Source organism: Euprymna scolopes, chromosome 21, assembly GCF_053919585.1.
Source record: "Euprymna scolopes isolate OS-2025 chromosome 21, ASM5391958v1, whole genome shotgun sequence".
Lineage (NCBI taxonomy): Eukaryota > Metazoa > Mollusca > Cephalopoda > Sepiida > Sepiolidae > Euprymna > Euprymna scolopes.
In genome coordinates, this window is record NC_136502.1 from 28,654,854 (window position 1) to 28,672,353 (window position 17,500).

The 17,500-nt window shown below is 32.8% G+C and overlaps 1 protein-coding gene across 2 annotated transcripts in view; it reads right to left on the reverse strand.

Annotated features, from left to right (window-relative positions):
- LOC145242071 (uncharacterized) overlaps positions 1-17,500 on the reverse strand; it is a 106,746-nt gene that overhangs the window by 35,044 nt on the left and 54,202 nt on the right. The window contains exon 3 of one of the 2 annotated variants that reach the window (XM_080104979.1): positions 7,775-7,929. The exons of the other annotated variant lie outside the window; for it this stretch is intronic. The gene's annotated coding sequence lies outside the window, so the exon portion shown is untranslated. The remainder of the gene's footprint in view (positions 1-7,774; positions 7,930-17,500) is intronic. 2 annotated transcript variants of the gene reach the window in all.

The following is a 17,500-nucleotide window of genomic DNA, read 5'->3' on the forward strand; positions in this document are numbered from 1 at the left end:
ATATTGATAGAAGAGAGATAGAGTTATTAAAAATAAGAATAGGAAAGAGAAAAAGAGAGAGTAGATAGATAGATAAATAGATAGATAGGAGAGAAGGGAAAGAGGGAGGAATAGATAGCAAAGGGTGGGAGTGAAAATTTCAACTAACACAAAACGTAAAATCTATTTGTAGATATTGCAACAGTGAATTTAAGTAAAAAAAAGTCAATAATTCCTCCGACTCCATGAGCGTCTTCTTTCTTCTTTCTCTTCTTCTTTTTTCCTCAAATCATTAAACTAGATCAGAGCGACCAGAACGAGCTAACATTCTTCAACAGCAGGACATTTTAGAATCTTATTAAAAAAAAAAAAAGAATAGAAAGAAATCACAGGCAGTAGTTGTCGTTTGTTTAAAAATAAAATAATTCTTCCCGTAATCGTCTGTCTGTGAAAAGGCGATACTGCTTAAATAAATATTATATATTATTATTTTAACAACATAATTTTAGCAAACGCATCGGGGAGATGTCTCTCTCTCTCTCTCTCTCTCTCTCTCTCTCTCTCTCTCTCTCTCTCTATATATATATATATATATATATATATATATATATATATATATATATATATATATATATATATATATATATATATAGAGAGAGAGAGAGAGAGAGAGAGAGAGAGGAATGGTTGTAAAGAGATAGCTTCGAATTTGGGGGTATCAAAACCAAAGCAAAATATGATGAAAGTAAAAATAAAATAAATAAACCTCATAATTTATTATACTATACCTGTTCACACTGAAATACTTATCACAATATTCTGTGGATCTATATTAAAAAACCTTGTTAAACTTTGTGACATATTTCCATTCTATGGAGGTCAGGCACGAACGAACACCCCATAATTTTATTATACCATATTTCTTCAAACTGAAACATAATTATCAAAGTATACTTACGCAGATAGCTATGAAAAGTCTTTATTAAAGTTTGTGCCTATATACATTCTATGGAGACCAGGCGCGTACGCAGACCCCACAATTTTATTATACCACCCCTATTTAAGTTAAAACATACTTATCAAAGTATTATTATGTATATCTATATCAAAACACTTGTAAACGTTTTTTTTTTTTTAAATTTTTTATTTCCATACTTTGTGGACCAGGCGCGTACGCAGACCCCACAATTTTAATGAATCATCATTATGCCAAATCAAACATACCCATTCCTGTGTCTCGATACATCTTCTATCATTATATGTGATCAGTTTTCTATAATAGTCAACCATATAGGAGCCTATTCGTGACCAGACACACACAGACGTTCAGCTTTATATATATATATATATATATATATATATATATATATATATATATATATATATATATACACACCACACACACACATACGCGCGCACACATATATATGAACATAAATTTAAGACTGTAAATATATTTTACATTAATTTATTGTTCGACAATATACAGACAAGATATATACATACATATATATATATATATATATATATATATATATATATATATATATATATGTGTGTGTGTGTGTGTGTGTGTGTGTGTATGTATATATATATATTGTCAGCTATATGATAGGTTAGTCGTCGGGAGAGTGTTGTTGTTGTGTGGCCGATGTATGCGTTGTATGACTTTTTAGAGTGGGTTCGGAGACATTCTTCGACGGGGAAAATAAATTCATACATTACATTAGTTTGGTTTAGTGTGGTGCTAGTGTTGTTATTGTTTTTGATTGTTAAATTGGAAATTTTTAATTTGGTATAATATATATATATATGCACAGATACTAGCAGTATTAACCGGCCTTGCTCCTTTCTCCTTGCTATTTGCTCCTTGCTCGGGAGTTACTTTGATGCCTTTTTATGCTTATTTTGATCTGTATCTTTGGTAATTATAATATTTTCCTGTTTTTTTCTCCTCAGATTTCCAGTACTCTCTATCTCATTCGATAATCTTTGCAGATCAATTTGCGTTATCGCATCAGCCGCTTACCATTGATTTCTCATTGGCAGCGACTAGTGGTCTTCACTGGAATTTGGATGGTAATAAGCCTCCCCATGGCCCAGTCATATTTGTACTCTTCTAGCGGATCTCTGATTAGTGCACTCTCTCCTTGGTCTTTCCATCCTTCTTGACCCTCACTTATTTGATGTGGTGCCTGTTTATAGCGACACACGGAAAAAGGGGGAGGGGCAGAAGGTAGAGGCGCAAGGGAATTACCTTCCAGTTTCAGTTATAGTTCAAGTTTTCATCATTCCTTGTGATATTCCTTTTTGTTTTACACATGTAGCAGTTTCTGTATGTATAGCTTGTGCCTGTAGTGTAGCTCATCTGTATTATTATTATTATTATTATTATTATTATTATTATTATTATTATTATTATTGTTATTGTTGTTTGTTCGTTTGTTTGTTTGTTTGTTTGTTTATTTATTTTTTAACTAATCCTAATTATCCGGTATTGCCCGGAAATTCACGTTTTATCTACTCACGATGAGGGCAAAGTTAGACACAAGGTCATTTTTATACATTTCTCTCTCTCTCTCTCTCTCTCTCTCTCTCTCTCTCTCTCTCTCTCTCTCTCTCTCTCTCTCACTCACTCAACAAAAAAAAAAAAAGGAGGGAGTGCTTTCTGGCGGGGACAAAAATAAAAATTGCCCCAGTCAAGGAAGACTTCTTTGTTTTGACCGATGACAGAACAGATACTACACTATTATTATTATTATTATTATTATTATTATTATTATTATTATTATTATTATTATTATTATTTTCATTTTTTTTACCAAATTATTTTATTTTTTGTAAGAATGTTGAAAGTAATTATTACGGTATCGTTTGTTCATGTAATTATTAATTGGATCAAATAAAACTACAACTAATTTTGTCACTAAACTATTATTTTAATCTTTTTTTTATAAAAAATTATAGCTTGCAATAGTTTCAATTTTAGGTACTTGTTTGATTTAATCAAGACATTAAAAATGAAAATATTGAAGAAAAAAAATAATATTGTACGTACCCGTTATGGAAAAAAGAAAATTTTACTTAATTTGATCAAGTTTTTTTTTTTTTTTTTTTTACAGAGGAAAATCAAATTTTAATGAGATTGATCATATCGTGGCTATCTTGCCTATTTCGCGGGCGAGGAGGGGGCGTCTTTAAACGAAAAAGGGATTTTAAAAAGACAAAATGAAAAAGGCATTTAAAAAGAACAGAAAAATTGTGTAAAATAAGTGAAAAAAAGAAAGAACTAAAATATTTATCTAAGTATTTTTTCTGTTCATGTTTCAAAAAATCTCGTCAAATTTTGACAAACTTTAAGCGGTGATGGAGTTATCTCCCTTGGCGCCCCCTTTTTCTTTGTCCGCGAAATAAGCAAGATGGCCGGGATAGATCGATCTCATTAAAATTTTATTTATCAAGTAGTTTTTTAGGTTTTTTACAAAAAAAACAAAACAAAACAAAACAAAAAAAACTACTTGATCAAATTAAGTGAAATTCTTTTATGAGAACGGGTATGTACGATATATATTTTTTCAATATTTTCATTTTTTTTAATGTCTTGATTAAACTAAACGAGTACCCATTTTTAAAATACACTCGGCGCAAATTTGCTAATAAAGTTGATACTTTTGCAAACTATGCTGAAATAAGAACTTCATTATTTAGAGAAACATTGTTAACACGAGAAGGTGGGGAACATTTTAAAAACTATCCTGTATTTTCACTTAACAATTTAATAATCGAAAGATACGTTAAAACATGAATTTAATTTGAAAACCCTATCAAAAAAAAAAAAACATCACCGCCCGTATTCTGTATAAGTGCCTGAAATTTAAAGCCAGAAATAACTATTCGACAGCTTAAAATCTTTGCATATTCGAAGTGTCATGAAGAAAATTGTTCTTTTTTATCAACAAATATATCGAACCTGCTAAGGAAAAAAAATCGAAATCCATTATGGTGGATTTAATTTAATAATAAAGATATTTTTAATAGAAGCTTTACAAATTCGTTTTACAACTAGTAAAAGAACGATTGTTTTGTTGTTATTAACAATGGCGATATCTGAGTGCCTCCATGCTAGAAGATGTATTTATTTATAAACTAAAAATCGATGACACCGATGTTAATATATGCCTTCCTGCATTTCAACGAACGAATTAAAACGATCAACAATTTGATCAATAACGAACTGAACATTCAAGAAAAGTAATTTATGCAACATCATCGTCCATTACACATGCAACAAAGTAAGTCACGTCGCTTTATCAATATTTTTAAAGATTCGCCTCGTTTGACACAAGGTCAACAATATAGAGCCCTCGTTGATTTTTTGTTTTTTTGTAGTGCGCGTGAGAAGATTACAAAAGGACTATACCACTTAACTTTTGCTTTTGAAAATTCATTCAAGCCAGAAACTCTTTCTCACAGAAGAGACGTTGCGAGTCTGTATCTACTTTATTGTTACTTTATGGTACGTGCTCGTCCGAGTTCCAATCTATGGTCCCTTCCCCGTAAAACGTTCACAACAAATACACGCCTAGCTGCAACTAACGCCAGCAACTTCCCGCATTCTCTGTCTGTGCCTAAAACTAAACAAAATATTCCACGAAAAGAGTTTCTTTTCTAGAACTGCCCGTCTGTGGAACGCCATACAGCGGGTCTGCTTCACCGCTGATTATAACATAGTTGTCTTCAAATGTGAATAAATTCTTGTTGAACCGTCTTCTTAGATAATATGTCCCTACCTAAATTCCACTATGACCTTGTTGTCTCACCATCAATCTAATATTTAACTTTTAGCTTAAAGTAGCCTCTGGGCCTTGATAAGTGGCGAACTTCCTTGTAAAAAATACTTTTGATTCGACAGTTTGAATGCCTAGCATGACTTTTATTCGCCTGTTGTAAACACACACTGAACGGCTGCACGTTTATTTGGCTGCATAGTTGCACTGCATGCAACTGACATATTTATTGCGATTGAGAAATAGTTAATAAAGAAAAGGAAACTGTAAAATATATCTGATTTGAGATTTGACTACTCAGAATTCGACTTGTCATTTTGAGAAAATAATATTCCTTCAGATACGAGGTTTTCTGCTGTAGTCATCACCTACTTTAGACTTGTTAATAAAAAATGGTGGTCTGTCAGATACAAAGACCATCGAGACAATAGTTTTTATGCTCATAGATTGACAGCAGATTACCCTTTTCAAGTGGATGCTGACTGGCCATTATCTGGAGTGGTTCTGGAGATATCCACATATATTTTAGCAGTTAAGCAAGGGAGGTAAGTCAGACGTGACCCTCTTGTCATCTCACTATCAGTTTGAGTTTCTGGGATTTAACAAAAATTTGTTTTATCAGTTGGGTTTGTGTGCCGCTCGTAGAGAGATGCACCGTTAAGCTCTAAACTGTTGGATTCGTGTTTTGATTTAGTCGGACTAAGATGTATGTGGATGACTACAAATATATTTTAAACCCCCTTCTTTGGGTAGAGCACTGTTATGAGTAATCTCACCTGCAACTTAATTGTCTGAAAAATACGAGGCTCGCTGTTTGTTTGTAAACAAGCAGTTTCAGCATTATAAAAGTGGTGGACAAATATTTGTTTAAAATAGTCATTTGTGGAGATTATTTACGGGCGCCGCTCCCGTGAGTCGATGGGCAGAACTGAAGAATGTCAACGCGATGGTTCTAGGTTCAATCCCCGGCTTGGGAGAGGTGCTAGTCTATTCACACTGATAAGTTGTGATACAACAAAACAGGACTGTATGTGGATGACTATATATATATATATATATATATATATATATATATATATATATATATATATATATATAAATTCCACAATGGCAGTAAAAATAATTGCCGATTTTGTTTCAATAATAATTATTTCTAATTAAAGGTATATTTATAGAATTAAAAGACATTTTACTTACTCTTAGCATTATTTTTTTAATAAATCATGACACACGTTCGTACGTTAAAGGATACTAATAAAATATTAAATATTTAACAACCATTTTTACAACCAATTTTACATTACAATTTTTAAAACAAATTTTCTATGAGAAATCATGTCATGCAAGGTTTACATTGCGTCTTGGTTATTGGGAGATTCTATTTATTAAAATGGGGGATAGAAGGTCATAATATACTACGAGAATTAACCTGGCGTTTCTATATACGAATAATTTAATGTCCGTAGTATGTTATCACCTTCTATCCTCCTTTTTAATAAATAGGATATCCCGATCGAATAATTTACAATCTGGAAACCGTGACACATGTAAGTACGTACGTAATTAAAGGTACTACGATATTAATATATACATAAAAGGTTAATGTAGTTTGCTTGAAGCATTGTCTAGTGTATATATGTAAATTTAATTCATAGAAGGCAATACAATGCAAAGGTGTAATGGGTAGACACGAACTGAAGCGAATTAAGAAATATAACGGTTGAATAAGCTATGCAGATTCACATTTATCAATACAGTATATATGTATTTATTATATTTTATACTTGCATTGTGTTCTTATTTGCGTCAGCAGGTCAGATGGAAGTTCTGTGTTGTATAATATTTCGAGAAAATATCTCTTCGTCAGATTTATGATCGACTTTAGTTCAAATGTGCATACTATGGCTATTGTCAGTTTCGTAAAAAAATTTTTTTTTTTTATTTTAAAAGAGAGTCGCGATTTCATATGGAGGGAGAATTTTTCTGTTGCAGAACTGACTGAGCCTACCCAATTGACACTGCGAGTGGTGTAGGAATCGAATAAGGATTTTGAACCGACACAACAAGCAAACGATCACGGCAAAATTCTTAATGCTGCAATATTTTAAGTTATAAATTTATTATATTTTTTACTAGAATATCTTGTCCTTTTCTTTTTCAGTTTTAACAACTAGTCCTTTACTTTTTCATGTTAAAGCTTAACCATATTACTTTTCATACTCACATTTTTCTATTGTAATCCATGATTTTTTCAGGCTTCTAATAAATTCACTTGTTCTTTGTTTAGTTTCAGTCTTTTTTTTTGCCCAATAAACACATATATAATAATAATATACGGCACTCGTCTGCTTACAATAGAATCTCCCCAATTATCTCCCTTTCATGCTTTCATTAGTGAATTAGTAGCAACAGTAGTCGCTGAAGCAACATAGTTGCTATGGAAACCAGTCATAAAAAGCGTCCTTCACCTCCTTACATATTTTTACGATTTTGAACACCAGAAAATTAATCATAACTTTTTTTTCACGATATAGCTGAGAAGGTGATCTATAAACTATAATAACTGTTTGTAATTTGGTTGAAAAATGAGTGAGCGATGAATCTTTTAAGCAGATCTAAATAACTAAAACTGTCACTTAACCATATATTCATTATGCATTATATATATATATATATATATATATATATATATATATATATATATATATATATAAGAAAGAAAATTAAATCTGTAAGTTGAACTTCACAATCAAAATTTATTGTTCGACTGAATACTCAAAAAAATAATTTACAAAGTCCTTATTTCGCGGAGTTTCAAAGAATGCTATTCTTATTATTCTTTTCATCAGAGGACATAAAGAAATCAGCAAATTATATTTGTAGTAATGCTAAAATTTGCTAATTAAGGCATTAAGTGAAACCGCAATTTATTGTAGTTATAAATTGCCAAATAAAAAAAAAAATTAAAAATGGATATGTAAAAAAACTAATATAAAAACAAACCGCACCTAATATTTCAGCTTGAATGAAACTCCTCTAGAGTTGATCCAAAATGCAAAATAGTTCTTTAGATAGCATGTATTCCAAAATAAGTCCAGCGTGACGATGTATATGATCCGATTGGAAAGTTTTCAGAAATCCGATTGGAAATTTTACAAAACAGCTGAAATAATGAAAAAAAATTTTTTTTTACCGGCAGTGCAGTAGTCCAAAGTCAAATGGGACCTAATAGTAAGAAGAGAGAAATCCAAAATAAGAACCTTCATCCTCAGCTTAAAAAGAAAAAGATTATTTTCTATATATAAATACTGTTATTTATATTAGTTTGAAGTTTACCATTGCGTATATCAGGTGAACACTATATCCATTTGTTTTCATTATATATATATATATATTTATATATATATATACATACATACATACATACATACATACATACATACATATATATATATATATATATATATATATATATATATATATATATATATATATATATATATATAAAAGGCAGTAATGTCAGAAAAATAATTGGGGAACATAGTTTTAAAAACCGGTTAATCATAATTTTTTTGTGGTTTCCGAGAAGTTTTTGATTATATTTGAAAGATTAAAGCCTGAAATTAATTTCCAAAAGGAAAAAAAAAACAAAAACATTTGTACATATGTACATATGATATTTGTACATATCTCAAAATGTCAGAAAGACAAAAGACTGTCTGAAAATGATATCAGGTAGTTGGAAGGAGCTAGGGAGTGCTAGTTTTCTTTTTTTTTTTCCAGACGTGCATCCTATCGTAAAAGTTTATATAATTTGTACCATTTTTTCATTTAATAATTTTTCTGTATTCCTGCTTTTAAATTTAAAATGTTTTTTTTTTTTTTTTTTTTCAAGATTATATGAAAAATTATGTTACGTTACGTTAAAAGTTACACGATTATTCAGCAATGAAAATATTAGAATCTTACATATAAAAATCACACGAAAAATGTAATCTAAAAAAAAAAAAAGGGAAATATTTTTTGCAATTAAATTTTTTTTGTGTGAAAATATTAAATAAAGAATGCTTTATTCAATGATAATATCAGTAGTTCGAGAAATTAATTTTTCTTCGAGTTATATCGAATTCATTAACACGGACTTTAGGGGATATTCCTGTAATATTCACGAAAAAAAATTTTTCTTTTTTTTTATTGTTACTATTTACGATGCATTATTTTCATAAAAAGAAGCAAAACTAAATTCATTCATTTTTTTATTACTGAAAACCACAACTTTAGTAAAGGTGTTTTTGTTTAAACAAAATAATACATTCCCACTAAGAGTCAAATAAAAATAATTAGTTCATTATATTCCGTGATCCTCTTCTATTATATAAATCTCACCTGTCTGTTTGAATGAATGTATGTATGTATGTATGTATGTATGTATGTATGTATGTATGTATGTATGTATGCCTGCCTAAAACTTTCGACAGAGGCGACGGATTTTCACGAGATCGGTATCGTTTTGAAACTCGACTCTTTGAGCAACAAATATCGAAAAAAATTGACTAAAAACATCAATTCTTTCACTCTCAACTGGCCACTTTTCTACAAGGAGGGTGGGTTTTTTGCGTCGCCATTTTTGCAAGTCATCGTATCGGTTGGAATGACTTTACTAATTTCAACTTCCGGTCCCGTCATGGAGTAGGGGTAAGACGTCAGGTTTTCTTTTATTTTCTTTTCGCTTTCGCGTCACGGGTTCGAGCCTGCCTGCCTACTGTCTACTACCACTTTTCTTTTCGCTCAACACACACCTCCAATCACCCGGGCAACGCTGGGCACCCAGACTAGTTGTTTAATGAATACTAAAAGTTTCATTAAAATTGGTTAATTTCCTGGTAAAGGGAGGAATCAAAATGTTTATGCATTTTGAGCATCGGCTATTCATTTTGCACGTACCTAATATATATATATACATATACATATATATATATATATATATATATATATATATGTGTGTGTGTGTGTGTGTGTGTGTGTGTGTGTGTGTGTGTAACAGTGGCATCGATCGGTTTACTAGATGTAGATCCAATGAAACCCGCATGATTACTAAAGAGTGGCCAATAGAGGACAGAGCTGGTAAGTCTATTTATTATACAAACATTATTTTGGTCTGATTGAGGTGGTCTCTGGATTAGGAAAACCACTGAAACATGTATGCACATATGCAACCAATAATGTTTGTATAATAAACAGACTATTATTTTATGTATCGATTTTCAGTATTTACTTCAACAGTGCTCAATACGTGAGAAGAGTTAGGGAGTAAGTTTAGCCTTATGGCTCCCTACGGGGACAAATCGCGGAAACCTCTGTGTAGCTTAATTTCCATAATGAGAGAGTCAGAGAGAGAGAAAGAGAGAGAGAGAGAGAGAGAGAGAGAGAGGGAGTGTGTTTGTGTGTGTGTGTGTGTGTGTGTGTGTGTGTGTGTGTGTGTGTGTGTTACTATTAAGCCACATCCTTACAAATCACTGATTTAACTAATCCAATTTTCTTTCAAATGAATTATGATAAACTGTCAGCCGCTCGCAAACATAATTGAAGAAAACATTGATTACGGCTGTGTATTGATTAACAATGCATCTCTGCAATGTTAGGATCGTGTTCTCTCTTCGAACTATTTCTGTTGTCTAATGCGTCTACAAAAAATGTAATAGACTTTATAATTCATCAGCACTCTTTAATAAATTTCAGTTCTTTTATTTATTTATTATTTTTTTTTTTTTTCAGAATACAAATTGTGAAGTACGAGGGACGTCCTAAAAGTAATGCCTCTTATTTTTATTATTCCGTCCGAATCGATCAGTAGAGATTGCGCATTGCATTGTTATGATGGCTGAACTCATACATTCATGACCTGAAAGTTTCATCTCTCTGATGCAGACGGTGTGAAACTCTAAGAAAGTAACCCTTGTCATCGACGTGCGTCAGAAGCAGAGATGCGTCATTGACTTCCTCCACACAGAAATAAATTGAACCAATCAACATTCACTAGCACCTGTTGAACGCTTACAAAGCCGGTGCAGTTGATGTCAACACAGTTAGGAGATGGGTTCGTTGATTTCAGAGTGTCGACAGAGATATGAGTGACAAAGAGATCTCTGTACTTTTATAGCAGAAGGATCAAAAGAGGCTGGAAAAAGTGCATCGTATATTAGCCAAACTAACGAAGACGGGGGGGAAAAAAAGAACAAAAAGAAAGAAATGCTTATACTTTTCTTACAAGTTTAAACCCGGTCAAAGTGCATCCTAAGCAACCGGAAGTATCCCGAGAGGATGCGCATAAAGGATCCATAAGTTATCAGAGAGTACGGAAGTGGTTCCAAAAATTCTGTAGCGCTAATGAGAACTTTGAAGATGAAAAAAAAGGACAACTATACATTCGTTACTATGGAAGGTTAAAATCAATTGTTGAACAAAGCCGGCGTCAAAGTGCAAGAGAAACATTAAAGGCACACGATGTCAATATTTCAACTATGTTTGATAGTCCGAAGCAAAATAGTCAGGCAAAAAGTTTTGAACAAATGGATTCCGTATAAACTCCATGAATAAATGTTTGCTTCTGAAATCTGTCATTATTGATATTTATGTAGCTTTGAATAAATGAATAATAAAAAAAATTGTTTCGGCTTTAAAAGAAAATATTGTTTGGACCAATATTCTCATCTTCGATGTTATTCTCATAACGTTTCCAGCCGATGCAACCCCAGGTCTTCAGGTGAATATTGCCGATCCCGGTAACCTACCTGGAATTGTGAATTGAATCTTTTTATTCAATTCACGTGGACAGATTGATATTTTTTGTTCGTGATTTTAATTCATTTTTATATACCCCCCCTCCTTATTGCAGGAAACTCCACTATTCCGATATTCCAAATGCAGATAACTATGCAGACTTTGTTTTTTTTTTTTTTGTTTTTTTTTAATTTTTCTTTTGATTCTTAATGTTAATTCCTCTTTAAAGACGATATTTATACATTGCTCCACGAAACTGAGAAGTAGATGGTCTGTTTAGAGCATTGCCCTATTTAGAGGTACACAAAGCACCGAAGACCGTTTGCTTAAATCACCTCTACCTCATATCACCCACTCCCGCGACGAGAAGCGACACTAATTCCTATTTTAGTCTCAGGAGTTTTTTGTCTCCAAAATGAGTACCTTTGTTTATTAAAAAATTAAAACGTAAACTGATACGACATCTCTGTTGTAATAGTTGTTGTTTTTACCCCCCCCCCTCCTCGTCTCCTTATTCTCGTTCGTATAAACCAACTTACATCTGATGCGTTACTTACCTTTCTCCATAGATTTACACAGACACTCACTAGAGGGCGTCAGACCCGAATTATCTCCCTTTTCATAATCGCAGAGTTCACCGTGATCTGCGATATAAAATGGATGCACGGAAGATTGATTCTCTTCCTTTTGTCATAATATAAAAACACCCTTTCATCATATGCGCGCTCACAAACACACTTTACACAGTATGTAAGACTTCTCTTAACTTACACGCACGCGTGCGCGCGCACGCACGCACATCATTTGCAGACTTTGTTATACACATTCTCGTGGACACAATTTCATAGCGAACACAGATAAATAATTTTTTGTATTCTTTATGGTGTTTCAGTTATTACTTTGTTATCATTGGAAGATGCTTATATTCGAACACATTATTGTTTCCCCGTAACTCTCCACATCCAGAATATAAGAATAATTAATCATTTTATCGTGTAAATATTTATTTATCGACTCACGAGGGGGGGGGCGTTATTTTATTATTATTATATTATATTATATTATTATTATTTTATAAGAAAAATAAGATCGACATGAACACATTACGCCAATCTGTTTATGTTGGATACAATTCCAACCAGAGTTCACATTCCCATGCTTAATAGCATAAAATTAACTTGCAAACACACAAAAATTTACTCGACCGAGTTTCAATCTCTGTTGCCTTCCCTTTAAGACACCCACAGTCACATATCTCTCTACCACACAGAACTTTTCTTTCATCCACGTGCCTAACATCGAAAGGAATTTCCATGAACAATGAACAGAGTTTCTTTCCAAAAACTTCTCATCGATGGAATACGTTAACATGGAATTGCTTCCCTACATCCGATGTCAACAAATACTTGTCATAAGCTATCCTCATAAGTAATCAAATTTCGTTCATTCAGTTTATTATTTCAAATCCTCTTATAGTATTTACCACCGTTTAACTGGCAATTTATTAATCTCATTAATCCTTATTCTCGAGTGGCTTTTATCTTTGATAAGTGGTAACTCAGTAGTAAAATAAAATTTAAAAAAAAAAACAGCCAAACAGTTTTCCGTTTGTCACGTGTCATTTAGTTGCGTTATTACTATTTCGATAGATCAAATCGCGCACAAGCATAAGCGTTCTCATGACAGTTTTCTATACCTTACTACTTCTGTACTGGCTCATGAAAAATTGGAAGTGAATGACAGCATCACTAAAAGATTACGGTGCAGGGGTCACGAGCTCCTGCTATCCGGTTTTTGATAGAGCCCCCTTCTCTTTTCCCAGATGTATTTTCTTCACCATGGTTGAGAAACTCCACCTACCCGACTGTATGGTAATCCTCCAGAATATCAGAGAAAAGCTAACAGGTGCTCCAACTTGCTGAAGGTCAACCTAAAACCGTGCAAGGTAGAGAGGCGTTCATCTCCCTGGGGTATTATACATACCTGCGTATCTGAATACATATAGCGCCTAGTATTCCCAAATAGTCACCAATCTGATACTGACTAGGTTCAACGTTGCTTAACTTCAGTGATCTAATGAAAACCTGTGTTTTAGCATGATTATGCGAAAAGAACTACTTTTAAGGTCGGGGCTTGTTTTCGTTCAAGTCTGAGTTAATAGTAGGGTGCATATGATGTTGAAAAATCCGAAATTCACGATGAAAACAACACATGAGTGGAAATTTACCTCGAATCATCTTCAAGATGTATTTTTTTCAATCAGACCATGAGTGTTGATACGAGATTTTGTTTGTTAGTTTGTTTTGTTTTTGAGGGAGGGGGGACGACAACCCAATGCTCTGTGATGATCTGATGGTTTTAAATTCCGAACTATCGTGTTAGTAAACATTGATGAAATAAAGTAGGGCGTATCATGTGAACATTTTAAATTTTCTTATCAATAGATTCAAATGTTGTTTACTTTCTTGATCTTTCCAAATTCGAAAGTAATTTTAAATCCTTTAATTTGCCAGAGAAAATGATTTCTGGCTTCTTTTTTACAAGGGAGTAACCATATTATCAAAGCTCGGAGGCCATTCGAGGATAAGAATTAATGGGTGTACGTTAGTCATCAGGACATCAGCGTAGTAGTCGTTAGTAGTGGGAATTTGGTATGATTTGATTATTTAAGGGGACTGCTCAGCAAAAACTTGCTTATATTAGACTTGAAGACAACCATATTGTAGTCAACTGGAAAGCTGAACAGAGTTGAATTAAAATTTAAAGCATCATCTTTTTATGATAGGATTTAATATAAGGTATTTATCTTTATGTTACTCAATTAAATTATATATATATATATATATATATATGATGGCAGCAAATTCGCTTTCGAACATTGCCATCACTCGATATAGCACAAAAAAAAAAAGAAGAAGATATATAGAAACACGAAAGCATTCAGTGATGGGCCGCACGAATGTGGCTTTTAAGCCCTGCTAAACTCTGGCATTCCTTGGCACACATTGTACAGACATGTTGTAAAATGTTTTTGACTCCTAATGGGGGTAGTTATTTATTTCTGCCCACCTCGGCAAAATGTGGCACAAGGTCAGAAAGTGGGGATCCAGCAGGCTCCCCTAAAGGAGGGGCACTCCCGCAATTTTAAAAATTGCCTGAGTAACCCCATCGGCATTCCCCGGTAGGGGCGCCTCAGACAGTAAGCAAAGAACTTACTCCACCGGAAAGCCCAGTGGCAAGGCCTGGGAGGGTAGACCTCCTAGGTATTACCCAGGCGGCGTACCTCAGTCAAACAGGTGCTGGGCCAGTTCCCAGTCCCTCACCTGTTGGGCTGAGTGTCAAGTGATGAATCCTTGACGAGTACTACTACCCTGTCTCCCTGCAGCCGAGGCCGCTAGGAGACCTTCCTCATCAGATGAACTAATGGGGGTATGAGACGAATGGATTCGCCAGTCATTTTTATAACCAACGGCTGTGCTAAACAACCAATGAAAACGTCCTAAAATTATTATAAAAATTGTTGAATTTAGGATTCAATCAGTTTGACGTTTACTACGTCACGGACCGTATTTAATTCTTGGCCGCCATCTTGGTTACTGATCTGAACTACGCCGCCATCTTTGTTCAACACAATATCTCAGAACTTAAGAGGTTAACTACGCCACGGATCGCATTTGATTCTTGGCCGCCATCTTGGTTACTGATCTGAACTATGCCGCCATCTTTGTTCAACACAATGTCTCAAAACTTAACAGGTTATGAGCCCAGCCACCGTCTTTTCTTTGACGGATCGGAATCTAAATTCGAATTGTGGCAGGTAAAATTTCTGGGATATCTAAGGATTCGAAAACTACACAAAGTCATACAATCTCCAACAGAGAATCCAAACGACCTCAAATTTCTCGAAAAGAATGTGACTGTTTTTGCAGAACTGATTCAATGTTTAGACGATAGAAGGCTGTCTCTGATTATAAGAGACGCATTGGATGATGGCAGGAAAGCATTGAACATATTAAGAGAACATTTTTTATCAAAAGGGAAACCGAAAATAATATACCTATATACAGAATTAACGTCTCTGAAACGTAACGAGGATGAAACGATTACCGACTATGTTATAAGGGCAGAAACAACCGCCAATACCTTAAAACTCTCAGGTGAAATAATAAGCGATAGCTTGTTGATATCAATGACCCTCAAGGGACTTCCAGCCGATTTTAAACCATTTACAACTGTTATAACTCAGAAAGACAAACCCATAAATTTCAGCGAATTTAAAGTGGCATTGCGCAGTTACGAAGAGACTAATCGTATGCTCATGGACAATAATAACTCCAGCAATTTTATGAAGTTCAAAAATGCTTCTTGAAAGCAGACACCACCAAATTACGCACCTCACTGCAACGTGTTCTCCAAAAGTAATTTTCCCAAGAAAAAGAATAAACTTATCTGCTATAATTGTGGACGACCCAACCACAAAAGTTTCCAATGTCGATATAAACGCTCTAAAATGGACTCCGTAAAAAACGTTGAGAACTTTCAGGAAGAACATACACATGTAACCTTGACAATACCACAAACGGTAAAAATCTCCTTGTAGACTGTGGTGCTACAGCGCACGTTATCACCAAGGAATCTGATATTAATAAGTATTATCTTTCAGATAAGCATAAAGAAATCTTTTTACAAAATAAATAAATAAATTGATTAATAAACACTACTTTTAAATCTTTAAAAATGAATATTTTTTGTAGAAAGCCTAATTTTTCCAATATATACCCAAAACAAAAGTTGTTTAGAAATAATGGATTTTAATAGATTTTAATTACTTTAAAAAAAAAAAAAGTAACTTTTTTGGTCTATTGGCAGTCGCTAATTAAAATCAAATAAAGTCATCTACAAATCTGGTTTATGTCCCTATTTACTTGCCTCCCCATGAGGGCAAAGTTAGACACAAGGTGGGTTTTTGATGTGGGGGAAATTTAATTCCCCAATAATAATAATAATAATAATATAAAAAATAAAAAAATAATAATAATAATAATAATATAAATAAAAAATAAAAATAAAAAAAATTAAAAACTATACAAAAGACTGTTAGAAACTCGCTCAATATATGTCCCGGTAACATATATTGAGCGAGTTTCTAACAGTATTTTGTATAGTTTTTATTTATTTATTTTTATTTTTATTTTTTATTCTTTATTTTTTATTTATTTTTTTTTTTATTTTATTATTATTATTATTATTATTATTATTATTATTATTATTATTATTATTATTGTTGTTGTTGTTATTGTTATTGTTATTATTATTATTATTATTATTATTATTATTATTATTATTATTTATTTATTTATTTATTTATTTATTTATTTTTCATTTTTTTTTTTTTCATTTTTCCCAAACTTACCATTCAGCGCCATTTTAATTTTTCCAATACATCAGTAAACTCTGTATGTTTTTCGAGCTGAATAAACATGTTACATTAAATAAAAACACTAAAAATTATACAGTGAGGTAGAAAAGTAACTTATATTGCCTTTGATAACACTTTTTTCGAATCTATGTGTATAGTAATACAAACCCACTTTATATATAGAGAGAGAGATTTGAGTGAAAACCAAATAAAAAAATTGAGTGAGATATTTCAACGGCCTCTATGCTAAAATTGAACATAGAGAAGGTAAATACTCCGTTACACAAACTAAGATATGCCTTGATTGGAGTGGTGGTAGCAAATGCATTTAAGCGTCAATATCGCAAGCAGTGCAACAACACTAGCGGTAAGACGTGATAAGACATGATTAATAAATACCAAAGGCAACAAAGCAATTTGCTTTTTCTTCTTTCGTGCGACTTTCGATCAAGACGTAAAAGAAAGAGGTTTTTACTCTTTTCGTTTCACACTTTGTGTAAAGGATTTGAAGACAGAAGAGATGAAAACGGAGAGA